General features: G+C 43.9%; 1 protein-coding gene across 6 annotated transcripts in view; it reads left to right on the forward strand.

Moving 5' to 3' along the window:
• LOC308173754 (transcription factor COE3) overlaps positions 1–7,500 on the forward strand; it is a gene marked incomplete at both ends in the record, with an annotated part of 77,948 nt that overhangs the window by 56,952 nt on the left and 13,496 nt on the right. The window lies entirely within an intron of this gene.

The following is a 7,500-nucleotide window of genomic DNA, read 5'->3' on the forward strand; positions in this document are numbered from 1 at the left end:
GTGACAATCACTCTCACTCCCCCCACTGGCACATACACACACACACACACACACACACACACACACACACACACACACGCACACACACACGCACACAACCCTGGCCTTGAGAAACACACAGCGGAACCACAAAAATAGTGGAGGGGTTGATGGGGGTGGGGGTGGGGGAGTAGACCTTAACCCCCCCCCCCCCTACTAGACCCCTCCATCCTGGGGCAGCTGTTTCTCATCAAGCCCCCCTCTTAGCCATTCTACCCCTCTCCCCTCCAACGGTTCAGCCTGGCCCCCACACTCCCGCGTTTAACCTCCCTAGCAGGAGCAGAGCAGAGGCCAACAAGGCACCGGGATAATGAAACAAGAGTGTAGTGTGTGTGTGTGTGTGTGTGTGTGTGTGTGTGTGTGTGTGTAGTGTGTGTGTGCGAAAGCCTGGGGAAGGTGTATAAGTTAAGACATTAATGGCTTCTATAGCACCTGGGTGAAAGTGCTCGGTCCCTTAAGAACAGAACCCATTAGTCACACAGGCTAAGCGGATTGGAATGATTACCATCAGGTTCTAGTCGGGGGAGGGGGGGGGGGACGTGTCCCCTTCCCCTTCCCTTCTCTTCTGTGTCCATGTTGATCTTTTTTCTCTCCTTCCCCTCCTGACTCCTGACTCTCTTCCAGTTAGTATAAAGACACAATTACCCCGGAAGGCAATGGTGGTACAATTGATTAGTGCGGTGAATTAAAAGGGAGAGTCAAGTCCACCGATAGACAAGTTCCAGCTCCACTGCACGACTGCTTCTCCCAGAGCGGCTCGCTCACCCTGATTGGACAAGGGTTAGAGGCGTTTGAGAGACGGAGACCGTTAGTGAGCTTGAGGCACTTAAACAACCGAGTTAACACTGATTTCCTTATGTATAGTAATTGCTAAGTTGACACATGACCTCAAGGACAGTCAAGTAAGACTATGTCATGGACAGTCAGATCGTTTGATGAAATAAAACACTTGTCATTTATTCCAGAATGTACAGGTCAGTGTTAACTGATTTGTTTGTGGAAACATAAACAACTCCCCTTTTCTACAGTCAATCAGATTAAAGAAGGTCTCACTAAAGCTAAATGTAAAAGACATTTTATAAAGCGCAAGAAATGACACAGGAATATTATTTCTGTCTCGAGGGCGTCTAATGTCCCCATCTCGTTTGGGTGTTGGTGGGCAGCGTTTGCATATCAAAGGTCAAGTTAACAAAGCCAGGCTTCAAGCTAAGACTTTTCAAGCCTTTACTTGAGAGACGTGTTTTTTTTTTATTTGTACATGTTGACTCCTCTTTCCCAACCACCCTAATTATGGAGATTTAACTCGCTCAATTTAACAAATTATCACAAATTACCAAGAGTCAACATGGAGAAGACTGCAGTCAGTTCTAATGGTAGTGGGACGTCCTGTTGGGTTGGTATTTTGGAACGACTCCAAAACTCACAGTCCCTTCAAGAGGGTGTGAGTACCCTGTAGTGTACATCAAATAATCCTGTAGGCTTTAGGTGTATTAATAATAATAATTCATTACATTTATATAGCGCTTTTCCGAGGCTCAAAGACGCTGAAACCTTTGTCACACAAACTAGAGATACTGCCTATAAAACTTCAGTTAAGGGTATAACTTTTTATAAGTCATTTTATGAATAATTCATTCATTCAATAACATTTTGGTCACGATAGATTATTCAATAATAAAATAAAATAAAATGAGGCAAACACTATTTTGATAAACCAATATAAGACTCAATGTATCAATCAATTGTGTCCTTCATCCAAATACCTTCAACACATAATTGTCACTCTGAATCGGTTTGTCCTGAGTCTGATCCATGCACTGCATCGGTTATCCATTGGTCAGGGCTGCTTGCTGGAGTAAACTGTCAGCAAGGTTGTCGAAAATGAAAAGCAGAAAGAACTACCTGTCCTCAAGTCAATACTTTACACTTTATTAAGCACTACATAAAAAGATATGTTCGGTTCAGCGAGGTATTTTACAAAAAAACCTTTGTTTGAAACGTCAATATCTTTTTTTTTACTATAGAGTTACTGTTTTGTGGAAAAAGAGACAACTATTAATACAAACTTTGACCGTACAGCTTTTCCAATTGAACCATCTAATAGCATCAGAGCTTTTGGGGTTTTTATCTTGGCTCGGGTCCCATTAGAGGCTCCCTCCCAAGACACCACTGGGTGAGACCTTTACTCATATGATGTGCTATACAGTAGCACTCCCGCCACACTCACAGACTATTTATCCTAATCAGTGACATCCACATAACCAGGATTGCTTAAAATGAACCCCCGTCCTCCGCCACAGAAAGCGTACATTTACCAGCCCGGCCATTTGTCATGGCTAAATTGAGGGTCAGTGAGACTCTGGCTGTATCCTCCAGCGGGGCTCTGAGACATGCATCATGGCGTTGGTAGAGAGTGATCGGCGAAGGCGAGCTGTCACACATTTGTCAGGGCGAGGGGAACATTATTTGCTAATTTCCCAAGCTGGGCAGTGACAGGGTGCTTCGTCTTCAGACCATTGGGTGACAACCGTGGTTTCTCAGCTATTAGTACAAGTCAAGTGTTTTTATTCCCCCCCCAACCCCCCACCCCCTTCATAAAAGGGATGCTGTAATAGGAGTGATTCGTCCGACCTCACAGTGGGGTTGCACTGGCTGGGTGAATGAAGGATTTTTTGGATGAAGTTTGTTGATGCCCCATACAAGGAGTATCTCTAGTGTGTCTCTCGCTGTGTGTGTGTGTGTGTGTGTGTGTGTGTGTGTGTTTGTGTGTTCGTGCGTGCTTGTGTTTGTGCGTGCGTGCGTGTGTGTGTGTGTGTGTGTATATATATCTCTCTGTATCTGGGGTCTCTAGCTGGAGTTCAGTTAAGGAAACAGACAGCCTTGAAGGCTGATGAATCACAAAGTTTTCTTGTCAAGGAGACAGTATCGACTCCACTGCGCCAAAATCTGACAAAATGGGTATGAGGCAGTCATTCATCAACTAAGGACAAAGGGGTCATGTGTGTTTCACTCAATACTACTGGGGATCAAGAAATGTCAGCCTCATACTGTAGTAGGGGGACATACACAGGAAGGTGTTCATTCTGTTGAAGATCTTTTTTTAAAATCTATAATTATCTTGCATACTGTACATCAAAGACCTTATGAAGATACGTATGTATGTATCGTATGTATGCTGTATACATTATTGTCAGTGTTTTATGTGTTTAGACCAAGACTGACCATTTGCCTATCATCACTTGAAAGACACAAGCGAGATACAGTCTACAAGTCTAAAAACTACACCCTTTGCTGAACTCCAAGAAAAAGACTTGACTAACGGTTTATCAACTTCAAAAACAAACATTGACGTCTTTTATCAGAACCACATCCGTTTTGGTCTTGTGCGGTTCAGTCTGTGTGTCGGGCTTAACCCTGCAACTCCCCTCCACCCTTCAGCCAAGAAGTACTTTGAAGTCCCATATTTGGAGCAGATCAGATACTGGGCATCCTCCAGGTTTCCTTCCCTGCAGGGCAGGGTTTGGTACGCTAGCTAGCTAGCTACTGGTCAGAGATGGGCTGGGACCTACTGGAAGATAGATACGGTGTAATCAAAGGCATTCACTGAGGTATGTAAACAGATCTGTTTTAGAGGGGACCTCAAAGACATGCAATGAAGTAAGCGCTATTCGTTTGTTAAGTCGTGACGTGTTTCCGGGTCCAACGTTGGCTGAAGCGCTCTCTTCGAATTGCTGCAGTAATAATAATAATTCATTATATTTATATAGTGCTTTTCCGAGGCTCAAAGACCCTGACAATATGGGGAAAACGGGAAAGTGCTGCGTCCCTTGTTGTATCAATAGATCCGAGTCTAAAAAACGATTGAACTGTCATTCTACCGGCTGTAGTACACTGGTACTCTGGTGCGGAGAATTTCTGGTTTGGACCCGGAAATTGCTAAACGTCACGTTTGACGTCAGACTTAACAACCGAATAAGGGCTTTATGTGCATTAACTTCATAGCACATTTATGCAGAGGGTGCAGCATCATCATACGCATTACATGTATGAGTTAAAAGGCATACACGAAAGGAAGTTCTATCATTTGATTGACACAGCATAGCATCATCCTACAGTAAGCACTACATGAATGGTTGTACAGTTGTGAATACTTATGGTGAAATAGGGTGTGTTGTAGGTTATACTTATAAGCAACACTGTTAGCATGTTGAAAGGGGAACAGACTTCACTGTTCATGTCTCAATACAGTCCCCTCGGTAGGGTGTCTCATTACACCCCTGGTATTTAGCACTACTGCTCCACGGGAGAGGCTAAGACACTCTTCGCCTAGCGAGACAGGGCTCAGCATCAAAGCCTTTGTGAGTGTGTGCAGATAGCGTCAAGGTTTCAGGGGGGGGAAGGTCCTTTCGTCCAATTAAGGCTGACGTGACACACACTCTCACTCCCCCGCTGTCTGGTGGGTTGTCAAGGTACGCTTTGAGGTACGCACCGTGGCATTACACTGTGGTGTGTTATCAGTAAGTGACCTGTGAAATCCAGCGCTGGAAAAATTGATTGAAATAAGTGGCTGCAGTTGAACAGGGTCTTTTTAACCTACGGCAGCTATCTCTCTGTGAAGCCGCTTTATGGAAGGAAAGAGGGAAAAAAAGGAGGAGAAAAAACACATATCAGGGAGCATGGTTGTTTCTCTATATGGAGGGTATTTATTGATTTGGATTTAATTGGTCCCCCTCTTTGTCCAAGTGTATTGGTAGCTGTCAGGTTTGTAACGATCCTAGTCCTAATGGATAATCCTGACTAAGTCTCGGCGTCAGTCCTTTGTAGCTAGAACACGGTAGACGAGGGGGGAGGTAGGTAGGAAGGAGGTAGGGGGGCTTCTTGATACACAAGTCTTGCTTCCCTCCCTCCCTTGGCTTTTACCTCTCCCCTCCTTGGCCCGTTTTCAGTACGTTTCACACTCAACAGGCTTTGAAAGAACTCCATCCACCACCCCCCCCCCCCTCCCCCTTATCCCCCTACCCCCTACCCCCCACTCCTTCTCACCACCACTGGGTTTGATTGAAATTCATCGGCAAGTTTATTGAGAAATGAATGAGGGAGGTTGCAGGGTATTGACTTTGAGAGGAAAACACAACTCATCTTGAATGAGGGGGGAAAACGGCGGCCGTAATTTAGCCGTCATCGATCGGCGCATGGTCATGTATTGATCTTCATTTTACAATATTAATTTGCGCCCGCAATCAGCTGTGAAGGGAACCCATTTGATTTCTGTTGGGTGGTAATGTGTGGAGGGTCCCCATGCTACGGGCCGGTGACTGATGTCCTCACAGATACAGGCGCGCATATTGTAGATGTCATCGAAGGGGAGAGAACAGGTGTCTTCAACCATTTCGAATATAGAGAACGAGGGGGGGGATTTTAATTTTAATTTGAAAGTATGGGTGTGTCATCTGATACATCCACCCCCAATTTAAACGTGTTAATTATATTTTATCTGTGGTGGGATTGTGTAGTTTTTTTTTGTATCTGCTCAATGTTCATGAAATTTCAATGAACATTGATCTCTCTCCATTGATTTATCTTAACTGCAGATCTTTGAAATGTTAATTTCCTGCTCAACTTGAGACTCATGGGGATGGACTCACTCTATGATAACGTGCTGTTGGAGAGGATGGAGATACTATTATGGTCAGTGCTGGATGCAGTGGTTTGGTTTTGGCTTGGGTTTGCAGTGAATTCAGATTGGTTTGGTTTGATGTTGAGTTCTGCATGCTTTTTTTAAAGATTGCTCTCCACACTTGAAATCTAGATGATTGAAAAGCATAACTTCAAATATCTCCCATACTCATTCTATCTACTGCAGTTTGTACTCAATCAAGTTCACCCCATTTCCCATGGATAAACCCTTGATTGCTATCGGCATTTCCCCTCTTGGTTTGACCCCGTTAGAACCACATGTCAGCAAGATGAGGTCACTTCCTGTATTTGCGACATTCTACCAATCCAGCTCCACAGAGGATTGTTAGGTGCTCATAGTGCTTCAGTTGGACTAATGCAACTTCCAAATGCAATAATACTTGAATTAACTTAGTTTTGTTAGTTCTTCTAGTTTTCCTTTATCTGTTCCCTCTCCCCCACCTCTAATTTGAGTTAAGGGAAATAAATAAGAAAAAAAAAGAACTGCTCAACTCAACGCTGTAGGAGGAGGCAAGATAAGCTCCAAGCAGTTAAGTATAATTAGCGAAAGTAATAGCTGGCAAATGGCAACAAGGCTAGTTTTTTTATCTCCTGGAAAGATAGAGTTATCGTAATAAGCTATAATAGCTGGCAGGAATGCTAGCACTCAGTGAACGCTTCCATTCAAGCCCATAGATTTACCAACGAACAACCCCCTCGATTCACTGCCTTAGTCAAATGTTTCCCTCTGTTTATGCCTGTTAGTGTAAGTCAATACTTTAATTCAATACAGTTCCATACAGTATACTCATAGGCAAGTGCATGGAGGGTGTATTGGCATGTAAGCATTTTCACCTGCCAAAGGCAGCCATGTTACATTGTTCCTCTAGAACGGTAACTCATGTCCTATTTCTAGAGAACATGGGGAAAGAGCAGTCAACCATGCTCAGGCGCCGTGTTCGTCCGTCCACTCTGCACCTCAGGGACTACACACACACCCACACACACACACACACACACACTGGCTCTCAGAGCGAATGTGTTAGGAGTTTGAACAAAATAAGATTGGGAAGTGCACATCCCAGGCAACGGAATTCCACTGAAGCCTTGCCATCGAGTGTGTGTGTGTGTGTGTGTGTGTGTGTGTGTGTGTGTCTGTGTGTGTGCATGTGTGTGTGTGTGTGTGTGTGTGTGTGTGTGTGTGTGTGCGTGCACGTGTGTGCGTGCGTGCGTATGTGTGTGTGTGTGTGTGTGCGTGCACGTGTGTGCGTGCGTGCGTGTGTGTGTGTGTGTGTGTATGTGTGTGTGTATGTATGTGTGTGTGTGTGTGTGTGTGTGTGTGTAGTGTGTGAGATGCAAAATGATATGGTCACAGCTGCAGACCAAGTCATGCATTCCATTTGTTCTTATTCTGAAACATGACCATTCACTGAGGAAATGACTGAAATATTCATAAAGTTTGCTTTCAACCTTCACACAGATATATATATATATATATATATATATATATGTAGAGAGAGAGAGAGAGAGAGAGAGAGAGAGAGAGAGAGAGAGTGAGAGAGAGAGAGCGTATTTAAAAGTGACAATAATGCCTGCCCTTTATTTGTCAACAACTCCATATGAGACATGTTTGCTTTCACGTGCAGTCTCGTGTCGCCAGACCATGAACACTAATCTCCAAACAATTATTTTTCATTTTAAGTGACAAAGATGTAAGTGTAGTAACCGAATGAAACTTATCAAATGGCTGATAGATCGGAAAATGATAGAAGGTGAAAATGCTAT

The sequence above is a fragment of the Nansenia antarctica genome, assembly GCF_963989245.1.
Source record: "Nansenia antarctica genome assembly, chromosome: 19".
NCBI lineage: Eukaryota > Metazoa > Chordata > Actinopteri > Argentiniformes > Microstomatidae > Nansenia > Nansenia antarctica.